The sequence below is a fragment of the Peromyscus californicus genome, unplaced genomic scaffold (assembly GCF_007827085.1).
Source record: "Peromyscus californicus insignis strain IS unplaced genomic scaffold, ASM782708v3 Scaffold_12__1_contigs__length_115047231, whole genome shotgun sequence".
NCBI classification, from domain to species: Eukaryota; Metazoa; Chordata; class Mammalia; order Rodentia; family Cricetidae; genus Peromyscus; species Peromyscus californicus.
The window spans coordinates 90,663,696-90,680,864 of NW_026294413.1; the positions used below are offsets into that span (position 1 = coordinate 90,663,696).

Consider the following 17,169-nt stretch of genomic DNA (forward strand, 5'->3'; position numbering starts at 1 on the left):
TATCTTCTGTGTGCCAGTCACCATGTCAGAATTTTTTGCATGGAGATACACAATATACTACTATGTCTTGCACACAGTAAGTGTTCCATATGTGTGACTTCAATAAGAGAATGAACTTTATAGAATTCTGTAGCTCAAGTACTGGTGTGTATAAAACAAAATAATTGTATAGTTTTTAATGCTATTTTCATTAGGCTAAAGTACAAGGACTAGAGGGAAGGCAGTGAAGCTTTGTGTGATGTACAAGCTCTCAGTTGTTCAAACAGATTAATTTAGTGATGTAGTGAAGAGATTTTATAGATATAATCAAGTCACAAGTAAGCTGACAGTAATCTATTAAGATCAGCATTATCCAACTTATCTCTATCAACAGATTTTTTTTTTTCAAGATAGGGTTTCTCTGTGTAGTTTTGGTCTTTCCTGGAACTCACTCTGTAGTCCAGGTTGGCCTTGAACTCACAGAGATCCACCTGTCTCTGCTTCCTGAGTGCTGGGATTAAAGGCATGTGCCACTATGCCCAGCTCTAAGGAAAGTTTTTAACTGGGGCTTGCTCACAGTTTCAGAGGTTCAGTACAGTGGTCATCATAGGCAGGAGCATGGCAGCATGCAGATGGACTTGGTGCTGGAGAAGAAGCTGAAAATTCTAAATCTGTATCCACAGGTAGCAGGAAGAGAGAGAATCTGGGCTTGGTGTGTACTCTTTGAAACCTCAAAGCCCACCCCCAGTGACGTCCAACAAGGCCACACCTCCTAATCCTTTCAAATAGTGCCATTCCCTGGTGATCAGGTATTCAAATCTATGAGCCTATGGGAGCCATTCTCATTTAAACCACTACAGCATCAAAAAAGATTACCCACCATGATCAAGCTCCCTTCATTCCAGAGATGTACATATGGGTCAACATAGATAATCAATAAACACAATCCACTACATAAACAGACTAAAAGACAAAAACTACATGATCATCTCATTAGATGCATTAGGGCATTTGACAAAATCCAGCATCTCTTCATGACAGAGAGACTAGATACAAGGGACATACTTCAACATAATGAAGGCAATTTAAAGCAAGCCCATAGTCAACATCATCCTCAATGAAGAGAAACTCAAAGCATTTCTACTAAAATCAGGAACAAGACAATGATGCCCATTCTCTCCATACCTATTCAATATACTACTTGAAATCTTAGCTAGAGCAATAAGACAACTGAGGGAGATCAAGGGGATGCAGATAGGAAAGGAAGAAGTCAAAGTGCCTTCATTTGCAGGTGATAGGATTTTATATATAAAAGACTCTAAAGACTACTCCTTGAAACTTCGACAGCTAATCAACACTTTCCACAATGTAACAAGATATAAAAGTAACATACCAAAGTCAGTAGCCTTCCAATATACAAATGACAAACACATTGAGAGAAAACAAAACAAAACAAAACAAAACAGGAAAACAATAACTTTGACAATAGCCTCAAAAAAAAAAAAATCTTGGGAAAACTCTAACCAAGCAGGTGAAAGACTTGTATAATAAAAACTTTAGAAACTGGGCAATGGTGGTGTATGCCTTTAATCCCAGCACTCAGGAGGCAGAGGCAGGTGAACCTCTAAATTTGAGGCTAGCCTGGTCTATAGTGTGAGTTCTAGGACATCCCAGGCTACACAGAGAAACTCTGTCCTGAAAAATCAAACCAAACCAACCAAACAACCAAACAACCAAACAAAAATTTTAGGATATTGAAGAAAAATCTGAAGAAGAGAAGACACCAGAAGATGATGGGATGATCTCCCATGCTTGTGGACTGATAAGATTAATATTGTGAAAATGGCCATCTCACCAAAAGCAATCTACAAATCAATGTAATCCTCATCAAAATTCTCACACAATTTTTTACAGAAATTGAAAAAATCCATCTTTAACTTCATGTGGAAACACAAGAAATCCAAGATTGCTAAAATACAATCCTGAATAATAAAAGAACTGCTGGAAGTATCACCACCCCAGATTTCAAGTTATATTACAGAGCCATAATAGAACAGCATGGTATTAACATAAACGCACACACATTCATCAAGGAAATCAGATTGAAGACCCAGACATGAGTCTACACACCTCTGGCCATCTGATTTTTGACAAAGAAGCCAAAAATATACGTTGAGGAAAAGACAGCATCCTTAACAAATGGAGCTCTTCAAACTGGATCCCTGAATATAGAAGAATGGAAATAGATTCAGATCTATAAACCTTTACAAAACTCAATTCCAAATAGATCAAGGACATCAACATAAGATTAGATAACCTGAATGTGATAAAGGAGAAATTAGGGAATAGGTTTGAACTCATTGATACAGGAAAGGACTTTCTGAATAGGACACCATTAACACAGGCACTAAGATCAACAATTAATAAATGGGACATTGTGAAGCTAAAAAAAACTTCTGTACAGCAAAGATCACCATCATTTGTACAAAGCAGCATCCTACAGATTGATTTACTAATTATATAACTGATAAAGAGATAGTATCTAAAATACATAAATGACTAAAAAAACTGACCATCAAGAAAAAAACAACCAATTTTAAAATGGGGTACATAACTAAGAGTTCACAAAAGATGAACACAAATGGCTAAGAAACACTTCACCCATGTTTAGCATCCTTAGCCAGCAGGGAAATGCAAATTAAAACTGCTTTGAGATTTCATTTACCCCTGTCATAATTACGAAGATCAATAAAACCAACATCACATGCTGGTGAGGATGCTGAGAAAGGGAAGCATCAATTCACTGCTGGTGAAAGTGCAGACTGATCAGTCTGCAGTACAAATCAGTGTGGAAGTCTCAAAACAATCACCTTCACATCAATCTACTTCATAATCCAGCTATACAACTCTTAGGCATATACCCAAAGGACTTTACATCTTACTACAGAGATACTTGGTCATTCATGTTCATTTCTGCTTTATTCATAATAGCCAAAATATAGAAACAACCGAGATGTCCATTAGCAAAACATGGCACATTTACATAATGAAATATTATTCAGCTGTTAATAAATATGAAATTCCAAAAATTGAAGGTAAATGTGTGGAGCTAGAAACAGTTATCCTGAGTAAGGTAATCCAGATTTAAAAGGGCAAATATTGCATGCTTTCTCTTATAAGTGGATGTTAGCTTTTAAGATTTTGATATGTATACTTCAATCCAAATAACCACAAAGGTTAAGTACATAGTAAGGGACCAGAGGGAATGAGGGACTCTTTTAAGGAAAGGGAAATGGAGTATAGGGAGATAAAGGGAAACTAGAATAGGAAGGTTAAGTTGGAATGGTCTCTGTTTTGATTTTCACTTTGGAGGGCTTTTTGGGGGTGCAGGGGGAAGAACATAAAGTTGGGTGGGTATGGAAGTGTAGAGGACCTATAAGGAGTTTGGCAGGAGAAAAACATGATCAAAATATATTACATAGAAAAAAATCTAAATAAAAAAGTTTAAAAATGTAAACTATTGGAAGGGAATATAGGAAGAGACAGCTAACACTAAAGCCTGTTTGAAAAGCCATGTGGAAACCTACTACTATAAATGCTTCCTAAAATATATATGTAATGGCTATTCTCGGTTGTCAACTTGACTATATCTGGAATTAACCAAAACCCAAGCAGCTGAGTATACCTGTGATTTTTCTTGAATGAATCAGTTGAAGTGAGGAGGGCTATCCTAAATCAGGATCTTTTGATGTGGGTTTAAGTCCTGCTTTAAATCTGGGCCATATCTTCTGATGATAGCCTATATAAAGGGCATGGAAGAAAGATGTGTATTTACTCTTTGCCTGCTTGCTCTCACCCTTGCTGGCAAGTTCATTTCTTCACTGGCATTAGTGCCTACTTCTTCAGGATTCCAGTGTATATGGAAGACTAGCTGAGACACCCAACTCTGTGGACTGAACAGCTACTGAATTCTTGGACTTTCCACAGGGAGACAGCCATTGTTGGAAAAGTCCAACCACAGACTGTAAGCCACTCTAATAAATTCTATTTATACATATAGATTCATTCTATCACTTCTGTTTCTCTAGAGAATCCTGACTAATACAATATACATATATGAAAGGAATTTAAGTGGAGTCACCATATAAAAGGGGAGACAATGCCCCAGCTAGATCAGTGTCCCAGCTAGATAACTTATGACACCAAGTAAAACCTCCAGTGCTAGGAATGGGTTATATCATATTAAGTTGTTGGCAAAGGGGTCCCACAGATTCTCCCCAAACACACACACCAAACATCATAGACTATTGCCAAGCCTATTGGTTAGTCTCCACAATATGATGGTAAGGACCTATTACTTAAGACACCACTTACTTATGTCTTTGAACATGGAGAAAGCAAGCTGGTGACCAACTGGAAGCTTCACCTTACTGACTAGTATTTATGGTGCTGAAAGGTACACTGCATGCTACTGGAAGAGAAAGGTCATCATCAATATCACCCAGATACAAACTCTGTGACCTTCAACAATGACCTGCCTGCAAGATACGCTGCTGTAATAGAGGTATAAACAGCGCAAAAGTAACCAACCACTTTTAAATGGATGTAAGGTCCATTCCATGAGATGAAACCCATACCTGACACTGTTAAAGTAGCCAAGGACCTGATACTGGATAGGTCATAGGCTTAGGGGAAAAACTACTACTATTATTCTGCTAAAGGAACATGGCAATAAAATTACTCCTAATGACATAACTTTATACCCATAGATCAATGTATCACTCAACCCTCATCAGAGAAGCTATTTCTTTCAGCAGATGAGAATTAACAGAGACTCACAACTAGAAAATGGGGAGATCGTTAAAAACAAACTGAAATTAAACAAAAAAAGAAAGAAAGAAAAGAAAAATGTGCAGAAAGTAAGAGATTTTGGAGCATTCAGTTCCAAATAGATGTACTTCTTAAACTCCCTTCCCTCAAGGCTCAGAGATTGTTTTAGTCAGTGTTCTATTTCTGTGAAGAAACACCATAACCACAGCAACTCTTATAAAGGAAAGCATTTAATTGGGGCTGGCTTACAGTCCAGAGGTTTAGTCCATTATCAGTATGGTGGGAAGCATGGTGGCACACAGACAGACATGGAGACAGAGAGGAGCTGAGAGTTCAACAACTGGGTCAGCAGACAGCAGGAGAGAGAGAGGGGGAGAGGGAGAGAGAGAGAGAGAGAGAGAGAGAGAGAGAGAGAGAGAGAGAGAGAGAGAGAGAGAGAGAGAGAGAGAGAGCTACTGGGCCTGGCTTGGACTTCTGAAACCCGAAAGCCCACCCCCAGTGACACACTTCCTCCAACAAGGACACACCCATTCCATCACACCTCCTAATCTTTTTCAGGTAGCTTCACTCTAATGACCAAGCATTCAAATAGTTTAACCTATGGGGTCCATTCTCATTCAAACCACTACAGAGACCTATTCAGAAGAGGAGATGGAAAGACAGTAAGAGCCAGAGGTGGTAGATGGGTCCAAGGAAACAGTGTCTATCAGATACAACAGGACTGATATAAATATGAACTCAGAGAGACTGTGATAGCATGAACAAAATATGCATAGGTTTAAACCAGACAAAATCCTAGCTCTGAAAAGAACTGGCCAGGCGATGGTGGTGCACGCCTTTAATCTCAGCACTTGGGAGGCAGAGGCAGGACTATCTCTGTGGGTTCAAGAACAGCCTGATCCAGAAAGCAAGTTCCAGGACAGCCAGAGCTACACAGAGAAACCTTATCTCAAAAAAGAAAAAAATAAAAATTTTTAATTTAAAAATAAATAAAAAAAGAAAGGAAGAATTGGGCACAATGTTCCACTACTAACCAAGGTCTTTGTAATTGATACATGCTGGGAAAGGGAAAACAAGTTTTCTCCTGTGGAGTGTGTGTGTGAATTTTGTTTTGTCTTGATATTTTTGTTTTATTTTTTGTTTTTAAATTTTTAATTCTTTCTTTCGACTTTGAAAAGAGAGAGCATGAAGTTGGGTGGATAGGGAAGTGGGAGGTGTTGGGGAGAGGAAAAACATGATAAAATTAAATAATCAGGCTGGAGAGATGGCTCAGCTGTTAAAGGCTAGGCTCATAATCAAAAATATAAAATTAAATGATCATTATATGTGTGTATGATGGGGTGAGGGTGGCACTGTCATGGCATACCTGTGAAGACAACCTTGTTGTACTTTTAATCATTTTTTCCTTCTATGTTATGGAATAATCTTTTTGTACACTGTAAAGATATGTCCTTGCCAAGGTACCTTCTGATTGGTTTAATAAAAGAGCTGACTGGCCAATAGCTAGGCAAGAAGAGATTAGGTGGGAGAGCCAAACTGAGAGGACACTGGGAAGAAGGGCAGAGTCACAGGAGTCTGAGGAGTCTTGAGGAGACATGGAGAGAAGCAAGATGAACTTGCCATGTTGAAAAAGGGTACCACCATGTGGCAGAGCATAGATAAGAAATGGATTAATTTAAGTTATAAGAGCTAGTCAGACAAGTCTAAGCTATTGGCAGTGCATTTATAATTAAGTCTGTATGGTTATTTGGGGGTGACAGCTGGGACACAGAAAAACTCCACCTACACTTCTACCTTTACATGGGTCCCAGGGATCGAACTCAGGTTAAGATTTCATATAGCCGTTTGTCACCTGAGCTGTCTCAACCAGCCTGGATTATTCAGCTTTTTAACACTGAGTTTTAAGAGTTCCATACATATTCTAGGAGCAAGTCTTGATTTAGATATTTTGCAAATATATGTTCTCTTGTTCATTTCATTTTACTCTTTTCTTAATGGTGTCTTTGAAGAGCAATCATTTCTAACTTTGATAAAGCCAATGTGCATGTATATGTATTTTGAGGTAATTTATGAAAGGCAGGTACATCCATGAAGATTTTGTTTTCTTCTAATTTTATGTTTTACTCCATTAAATTTTTACATGGATGGACCCAAGTTAATATTTTGCATAAAAATGCAGAGGCTGGATAGATGGCACAGCAATTTAGAACACTTCTTGCTCTTGCAGAGGACTCAGGTTCAATTCTCAGCATCCACATGGTAGTTCACAACCAGCCTTAACTCCAGATCCATGGGGTCTGATGCCTCTTCTGGCCTTCTTGGGCACCAGGCACACACATGGCATACATACATACATATATATACAAAGTAAAATAAATCTTTATAAAAAGAAAATACAAACACTCCAGTATCATTTGCTGAAAAAGATTGTCTTTTGCCCCTGATGTGCGCTGGCATCTTTATTTAAAAAAAAATCACTTGAGTAGCCAGAGATGGTGGTGCACACATGTCTATAGCTTCAGCTATTCAAGAGGCTGAAGTTGGAACTGCAAGGTGTTCAAGGCCAGTTTGTACAACATAGTGAAACCCTATCTCAAAACAAAACAAAACCAAACAAAAATAATAAAACCATCACTTGATTATAATGTAACTGTAGGGTTTTATTTCTGGATTCTCAGTCTGTCCCATTGATCTGAGTGCCTACCTGTGCACAATGCAACATTGTCTTGATCACTGTAATTTATTAAAAACAATTATAGTCTTAGAATCAGGTAGTTTCAGTCTTCGTTGATATTTTATAAAATTAACTAGTTTTTACTATGGTAGGTCTTTTGTATTTCCCATATAAAGTTTAGATTGTTTGTAAATGTCCTTTTTCTTTTTTTTTTTCCAGATAAGACCTCACCACTATGTAGCTTTGGCTTCAGTTTGTACATTGTCAATTTCTGAAAAAAAAATCAAAACTTATTATTTAACTTTTTCATTATATTTATCAGTTCTCTCTTTTGTTCACTATTATTGTGTTGGAGTTACATCTGTGACTTTACACCTAGTAATATGTCTTATATAATTGAGTCACCCATGCTTGATGTGTATAATTTTAAATTGTTATGTCCTCTTTTGAGATTGTCAACGTAATCAGTGTCAAGATATCTTCCTTAATTTCTTCCATAACTAAGACATTAGTTATGACTAATTTTAGTGCAAAATCTCTTTTGTCAGACTTTAGAACAATGATACCTGCTTGTTTTCCAGTGACATTTGCTAGGAATACTGTGTTCCATCTTTTCACCGTAAGATAGCATCTGTCTTTGATAGTGAGGTATATTTCTTGCAGAATACCCCCGGCCCCAAATCAACCAGAGAGATCCTGATTTTTAGCCTGATCTCCAAGTCCATATTTTCCAATTAGGAAACTGAGACTATATTCATAGTTGTTGCACAGTGTGCATTAATTCATGTCCTTTTGTTGGTTTGTAGATCTTGTTTTCCTGTTCTTAATTTACTTATACTGTCCCAATGAGTTGTTTTCTGAAGCCTTGTGGCTATCTTTCTCTTCTAAAGTATTCAAGTATCTTCTGTAGATACCATAAATTGTCTTAGTGGCCATGGATTCCTTTAGCCTGTTTTTATTACAGAAGGGTTTTCTTTCTCCTTCAGTTATGACATAGTTTGGTGGCAATTTCTCTTGCAGCTTTCGATGGTTTATTTATATTTAGGATTATAACTAGATGATGAAGGGAGTTTCTTTGCTGGTCATAACTATTCTAAATGTCTTGTGCATATGGATGGGCATCCTTTTCCTTGATTTGGGAATTTTCTGCTATGATTTTATTGAAATGTTTTGTATTGCTAACATTCTTCTTTCAAGTTCATAATTCATTGATTTGGTCTTTTCATAGTGTCCCATTGATCTCAAATGCTCTGTTCATTGACAGTTTGTGAATATTCCAATTCCTCTCTTTTCCTTCAAGCCCTCACATTGCCCTTCCCATGACCCATTCTACTGGTGACACTTTCTGCAGATTTTTTGTTTGACTTATTGAGTTTTTTGTTTCCAGTATTTCAGTTTGATTTTCTTCAGTATTTCCATCTCTTTGTTAAATTCTATTTTTATATCATATATTGATTTCCTTATTTCATCCAGCTATGTTCTCTGGAATTCATTTCATGAATGATCATCCTCTTTAATTTCTGTGAGCATACTTAGTATCATTCTTTTGAGTTCTTTGCAATTGGAAGCTATTACTCCAGGCTTAGAAATCTATGAAACAGTTATGTTGCCTTGGACTTTTGTAGCACGAATCCTAATTGGTCTTAATAAAAACCTGGAGCCAGATATCAGGGTAGATGCTGAAAGATCAGAGAGACAAAGGAACAAGCCACAGCCACCTCTCTCCTCTAACTCCTCAGCCGAAAGGACAAATCACTCCTGCCTCCTTCCTCATATTTCTTGTCTCTGCCCAGCCATATCACTTCCTGTCTCAGCCTCCCTAATGTTGGGATTAAAGGCATGAGATTCCAAGTGCTGAGATCAAAGGTGTGTGCCGCCACTGCCTGGCTCTGTTTCCCTTTTAGACTGGATCAATCTTGTGTAGCCCAGGGTGGCCTTGAACTCCTGATCTTCCTGCTTCTTCCTCCCAAGTGCTGGGATTAGTGTGTGTCACTACTGCCTGGCCTCTATGTCTAACTAGTGGTTGGCTTTGTCCTCTGATATAGTGATATTTTATTTGTACTAAAATGTGATTTGTATGTTAATAAATAAAGTTGCCCGGGGGTCAGAGCTATTAGAGCCATAGCAAAAGCTGGGCGGTGGTGGTGGTGCACGCCTTTAATCCCAGCACTTGGTAGGTAGAACTAGGTAGATCTCTGTGTGTTCAAGGATACAGCCAGCATTGGAGACACACGCCTTTAATCTCAATACCAACCATAGAAGACCTGGAGGTCTGTACAGACAGGCAGTGATGAGGCAGTCATGTGGTTGGGTTTACAACCAATGAGAAGGCAGAACAGAATGTCTATATAAAGACAGACAGGAAGTAGGTCTCTTTTGGAGAGGTCTCTTGTGGAGAGGTAGGACAGCAGCGGCAGGAAGGGTAAGGTTTTTAATCTCCGCTCTTAGCTATCGCTCTGACCTCTTGGCTTTCATCTCTGAATCGGCTCTGTGTTTCTTATTTAATAAGACGGTTGGTTACATCTACACTCTGTTCTTTAGGCAAGCTTTATATTTAGAGTATACACAAAATATCACCAGATTTTCATGTTTCTTGTGGTTTTGTCATTCAAGTTGCACATTTTTCATTTCCTTACTGTGTGTGTGTGTGTGTGTGTGTGTGTGTGTGTGTGTGTGTGTGTGTGTGTGTGTGTGTACACGCGTGCATATGCCACAGCATATGTGTGGAGGTCAGAGGACAACCTGTAGGGGCTGGTTCTCTCCTTCAAGTGGGTCCCAGGTATTCAACCCAGATCTTCAATCATGGAATTAGCCATCTTGCTATCCCAGGGTGAATTAAAAAAAAAAAAAAAAAACCACCTTATTCTTTAACTGGAATTATCTGCAATATTCAAGAAGGACTAGGTTGTGGTAGAGTTGAGGTGTCATTTTCCTGTTACACTGTTTGTGGTAACTGGCTGATCACCAGTATGTCCCCCTAGAGAACACTGCCTACAAAACAATCGATCTCCAAGATTAGGAACATTATGAAAAGTCATCTTTTAATTGCCAATCACTTTAAGAAGGAACACTGATAGGACTGTGTGCAGTAATATAGCAGTTACTGTGGGTATGCGTGGAATGCACAAAGAGTAAGACTACTAGTCAGGCAAGTCCAAATAGAAGGGACAATGGAGGTAAGGTGAGACATTCTGGGCTAAGGGTAGAAGGAAAAAATGAGAGGCAAAGAAATGTACTCAGGTTAAAATAGTTATGGCTCTCAGGAGGCTTAGACACAGCCCTCACAACCCATGCCAGCCTGTGGTCTCTGGGAAAACCTGTGAAAAGGAAAAGGGGGTGGGGGGGTAGGGAATGAAACAGGATAAGAACAAGGCAAGACAGAGCTGGTTTGCTTCCCCAACATTTGGCATTGTCCTAGTTTGCCTCTTACTGCTGCGATGAAACACTGGGCAAAATCACAGAGTCAGGCAGATCTCTGAGTTTGGGGCCAGCCTGGTCTACAGAGCAAGTTCCAGGACAGCCAGGGCTACACAAAGGAAGGGCTTTCCCAAGAAGTAAAAAAAAAAAAAAAAAAAGTGACAAAAGTTTTTGTCTTGAAAAATAAAAACACAAACATAAACAAAAACAAAGCAAGGGCTGGAGAGATGGCTCAGAGGTTAAGAGCACTGCCTGCTCTTCAGGAGGTCCTGAGTTCAACTCCCAGCAACCATATGGTGGCTCACAACCATCTCTAGTGGGATCTGATTCCCTCTTCTGGTATAAAGTTGTACATGCAGGTAAAGCACTCATAAATAAATAAATAAATAAAAAACAAAGCAAACAAAACACTGAACAAAACCAACTTTGAGAGAAGGGGTTTACTTGGCTTATACGTTATAGTTCATCACAAAGAGAAGCCAGAGGAGGAACTCAAGGCAGGAACCTAGAAACAGGAAGCTGAGGCCATGAGGAAAGCTGCTCTACTCACACCTGCTACTGCCCTTGGTAGTCACTCCATAGTCTTGGCATCTCCAATATGCTAGAATCTCCACTGGAACAGAGACTATACCTTCACCAACGGCTTCTTGGTTTCCCTCCAGGGACTCCAACCTTGCCATGTGGTGCCAAGTCTCAGCTTTTTTCTATGACCCCTTCAATCCTGCAGTTTTCATGCTACCAAAACCAGTACTTCATGGGCGACATTTACATATTAACACATTTAGCTGTAGATATATATAGTCTTGGCTCCCTTTCCCAAAGATTCTGTGTGCTGACCCTGAGGAAGTATTTCCCAGAGATTTCACCTAAAGATGCTTATTTTTTTTTTTTTTTCAAACCCAGCAAACCAGCCGGGTGGTGGTGGCACACGCCTTTGATCCCAGCACTTGGGAGGCAGAGGCAGGTGGATCTCTGTGAGTCTGAGGTCAGCCTGGTCTACAGAGTGAGTTCCAGGACAGGCTCCGAACGCTACACAGAGAAACCCTGTCTTGAAAAACCAACAAAAAACCCCCAGCAAATCAGTTATTTATTATCTCAGTTAAGGAAAGGTTTCACTTCCCAGATTCTTAATTCAAATATATCACACCAATGGCCCTGATCCAATCTTTGAGGAACTCACAAATGTGAGGAGTAAAGGAATCCCTGAGTGAATGTGTGCTGTTGACTTGAGCTCTCACTGGAAGAAGGAAACACCCCAAACTGAGTCAATTCCTCCAGAACACACTCTGGACTTCCTTTCCTGCTTTGTAAAGCTCCCTTTGTTACTTTGCTACTGAAGCTAAAGATGATCAGTACTACCTACATCTGTTGATGACTGTTCCCTAGCTTCACCCAGTTTATTTAACGGAGAGTCTAGCAAATCGTGTCTGCTTATCATCTGCTATATTCCAACCATTCTCTCAGCAGTAAAATTCTGACAGAGTCCATGCTTTGAAAGAAATTGTCTGAATTTATTAATTTTCAGACGAAAAAGTTCCCTAAAAGCTCTAGTTCTTTTTGTTGGTTTGTTTTTGTTTTTTTCTGAGACAGGGTTTCTCTGTGTAGCTTTGCGCCTTTCCTGAAACTCACTCTGTAGACCAGGCTGGTCTCAAACTCACAGAGATCCGCCTGCCTCTGCCTCCCGAGTGCTGGGATTAAAGGGTGCGCCACCACCGCCCAGCAAAGCTCTAGTTCTTTTACTTATTTGGTTTTAGACTTTTTCCCTTTTATTGAAAATAGCTTCCCCCCTTCATATAATATATCCTGATTACAGTTTCCCCTCCCTCTACTCCCCCCAGTTCTTCCCCACCTCTCCTCTCATTCCCATCCACCCTCTTCCTGTCTCTCATTAGAAAAACAGGCTTCTAAGAGATAATAATAAAATAAGATAAAACAAAACCTAATGCATAAGAATAGGGTAAAATAAGCAAATGGAAGGAAAAGAGCTCAAGAAAAGGCACAAGCATCAGAGACTCACTCCTTCACACTCAGGAATTCCTTAAAAACATTAAACTCGCCAGGTGGTGATGGCGCATGCCTTTAATCCCAGCACTTGGGAGGCAGAGGCAGAGGGATCTCTGTGAATTCAAGGCCAGCCTGGTCTACAGAGTGAGTTCCAGGAAAGGCACAAAGCTACCCAGAGAAACCCTGTTTCAAAAAACCAAAAAAAAAAAAAATTAAACTCAAAGCCATAATATATGCATAAAGGTCCTATAGGGTTAAAATATATATGCACACAAATATATACAAACATATGCATAACATACAATGAAACACATTTAAATAAGTATATATTTAGAAATATATATTTATATCCATATATGTATATATATATATTAAAAAGAAAAAATAAGGCAAAAAAAATTGAAGCCCTGATATGGCATTATGAGACAAGGAACTGCCAATGATCCTGTTCAGTTTGTTTTCTGTTGGCCATTTAATGCTGGGCATGCAGCCTACCCTTTAGAGTAGTTTGTTTCCAGTGAGATTCCTTGGAGAAAACTAATGTTTTTATTTGCAAGTGATTATCAATTGGAAATAGCTTTCTGGGTTAGGGATGGGAACATGTGTCCAATTCTCCTTTCAGCTCTAGGACCCCACCTGGTGCAGACCTGTGCAGGCCCTGTGCATGATGTCTCAATCTCTGTGATTTTATATGTGCACTAGTCCTGGTGTGTGCAGAAGGCTTTGATTCTTTGGAGTTCTCCATCCCCTCTGGCTCTCACACTCTTTGCACCTCTTTTCTGCAGGGTTCCCTGAGCCCTGAGAGGAAGGATTTAACGGAGAGTATCCCATTTAGGGCTGAGTGTTCCAAGGTCTTTCATTTTCTGTATAGTGTCTAGCTGTGGGTCTCTGTATTTGTTTCTACCTGCTGCAGGAGGAAGTAAAAACTCTAGTTCTAAGTTCAAGAACGCAATTTGTAAAATCAGATAAGCTTATTTTTTAAAGCCTATTTAAAAAGGATTTATGGAAAAGACATCAAAATGTGATCCTCGGGCTAAGCCTAGTGGTATACAGTGTAATTTCAGCACTTGTGTAACTGAGACAGGAGGACTGCAAGTTTGAGGCCAGCCTGGATCAAAACAAAACAAAACAAAACACTAATCCAGGCAGTGATAGCACACACCTTTAATCCCAGCACTCAGAAGGTAGAGGCAGGAGGATCGCTTTGAGTTCAAGGACAGTCTGTCTACAGAGAGTTCCAGGACAGCCAAGGCTACACAGAGAGACCTTGTTTCAAAAAGCAAGCAAACAAAACAAAACACCAAAAAAAAAAAAAAAAAAAAAAAAAAAAAGATCCTCTAATATGTATACCAAATTTCCTCTTTAAAAGAAAATTTTATGTGTATAGGTGTTTTGCCTGTGTTGGACCCCAAAATTTAGGGTCTCAGGTGGGCCCCCCAAGAACCCAGACTCCAGTCCAGTTGATGCAACAGCACGAGGATTTATTAAGCTTCTATACAGAAGGGCTCCTCTGCTCCCAAGAGCCAGAGTCGCATCTTACTGTAGTCACATAGGTGCTTTTAAAGGAAAACCCACAAAAGCCATAAGATTACAATTCCCATACAATTTCGTTTCACAAGATCATGGTCTGATCACAGAGTGAGTACAGTCATGTCAGCATGTACATTCTTCCTGAAACCTCAAGGGGGGGTACCAGGGCGGGAGTGGAGTTTCCAAAGGTCACAGTGGTCCTTCCTGGAACACCTGCAACTATCCCAGTCACAGCTGAGCACATCTCTTAACAGAAATCCTTTTACATTGTTATATTGTTACAGGGGTGATTGAGTAGTAGCTGAGTCAGGTGGCCCTTGGAACTAGTTTTCTTTTTAGTTCCTTATTTCCTGGGGCTTAGGGGGTGTAAGCCTAAAGGGTTAGGGTCTTTCAGCCTGCATGTACATCTGTGCCTGTGGAGGCCGAAAGAGTGTTGGATACTGTGGAACTGGAGTTACAGGCAGTTGTGAGCCATCACATGAGTACTGAGAGTGGAGCAGCCAGTGTTGTTGACCACTGGGCCATCAGGTTTCTTTTTCTTTACAAGAGAAATGTTGAAGATACTACGAGATTTTATAAGATAAATTTAGAGGGAAGGATAAAGAAGTAAGCTTGAGAATTCCGTATGGCTCTAAACTTGCATTCATGTTTTTAATTTTGTGTGCATGTTGTGTGTACTTTGGGAGCAAGCATATCTAGTATAGAGGTCAGAGGACAGTTTGGTTGTGGGATCTGTTTTCTTCTTTCACCTTTATGTGGATTCCAGGGCTCAAACTAAAGTTGTAGGGCTTGTGTGGCAAGTGCTTTTACCTGCTCTAGGTCATCTCACTGGCTGCTAAATTTGGACAGATTTTACAGAAGCTCTTCAAACTAATTTTGATTGCTATTACATAACATTACAATAAATAGCATATACAATGTGTCACAAATGTTTTAAAAGCACAAAGCCTAAAAGGAACAAGTTAGTTAGCATGATAGTGTATATTTGTAATGCCAGTATTGAGGAAACTGAAGTGGAAAGTTTTGAGTTCAAGGCTAGCCTGGGCTACATAGTAAAATCCTATTTCCCATCTCAAAGAGAAAAAAAAATATAGAAAAAGAAAGAAAAGAAGGGAGGGGGTTTGGGAAGGAAAGACAAAATAGATAAGTTGATTCTTTTAATTTTTATAAAAGGGCAAATAGAAATGATTTTGAATGTAATGCCCCACCCCTTTTTCAGTACAGGAGATTGAACCTAGTGCCTTGTGCCTGTTAGGCAATCTATCACAAGCCTGACTTTTGAATTATGTGGGGGAAATAACCCAAATTGATATCAAGTACTACTCAAAATTTCTGAATGCTATCACCCAAAACTACAGTATCACTTTGACCATACAGATAGTATATAAGCAATCCATGTGTTTAACTGCCAATATCATCTACTAGAATGGAAGTAACTAGTTGTCATGAGATGGTGGCACAGGCCTTTAATCCCAGCACTTGGGAGGCAAGAGGCAGGTGGAGCTCTGTGATTTTGAGGCCAGACTGGTCTACAGTGAGCTCCAGGCCAGCCAGGGCTACAAGAAATCCTGTCTCGAAAACCAAACCAAAACAAAAAACAAAAGAAAAAGAAACTGTCTTCACATATGAATATTGGGAGATTTATTAATGATGCATAGGTAGATATAATTCTGACTGGTAAAAGCATGTTTCTTTTGTGCTGTTTTATTATTTTGAGATAGCAATATATAGCCCAGGCTGGTCCAGCACGCATGATCCTCTGGAATGGTGGGATTACAGGTATGTGCTACCATGCCTAGCTTAGTTTTGTAGACTTTTCTTTTAAAACTTAAAAAAAAAAAAAGTATGTCAATGTGGGCACATGTATGCACATGTGTGTAGAGGCCAGATGTCAACTTCCAGCATCTTTACTCAAGGCATAACAACCTTGTTTTTTGAGACAAGGTCTCTCTCTCACTGGCCTGGAACTTGTAATTAGGCTAGGCTGGCTGGCCAGTAGCCCCAAGTCTCCAGTTTGCATTCCCAGAGCTGGGATTACAAGCATACACCACCCTGACTAGCATTTTATAGGGTCCTGGGGATGGAACTTAAATCCTTACTCTTGTATGACACTTTACTAAGTATGCTATTTCACCAGCAGTGTAGCCTTCTCTGTATGGACTTTATAAAGCTCTCATACTTGCTAGCCAAGTACTACTCTACCACTGAGCTACGCCCTCAGCTTGTTTCTTTTTGGGGGGTGTGGGGGGGGGTGAGATAGGGTTTCTCTGTGTAGTTTTGGTGCCTGTCCTGGAACTCGCTCTGTAGCCCAGGCTGGCCTCGAACTCACAGTGATCCGCCTGGCTCTGCCTCCCGAGTGCTGGGATTAAAGGCGTGCGCCACCACCTCCTGGCCTTAGCTTGTTTCTTGACATGGATTGAAAATAGACGAATAAAATTATTCCTATTCACCTCATCCCCCCATGTGTATTATCAAAATCATATTATTGCTTAATCTCTCAATGTCAAGTTTCAATTATGGAATTTATAAATAGGGCTATAAATTAATCTCATAAAAATAAATCTTCAAACACGGCATTTACTTACTACTTTCAAGCTTGTGAGTTAAAAACAAGCTTGCCACAAGATATGACACTTCAGAATACTTCTTGAAAAATAAAAGATCATGAAAATAGAAGGCTTGGGCTGGCAAAAATGGCCCAGTGGCTAAAGGTGCTTGCTGTCAGGCCTGACAAT

General features: G+C 39.5%; 1 protein-coding gene across 2 annotated transcripts in view; it reads right to left on the reverse strand.

The window, feature by feature from the left end:
• Window positions 1-17,169, reverse strand: part of Dnah12 (dynein axonemal heavy chain 12) — a 178,081-nt gene that overhangs the window by 160,063 nt on the left and 849 nt on the right. The gene's annotated exons all lie outside the window — the stretch shown is intronic.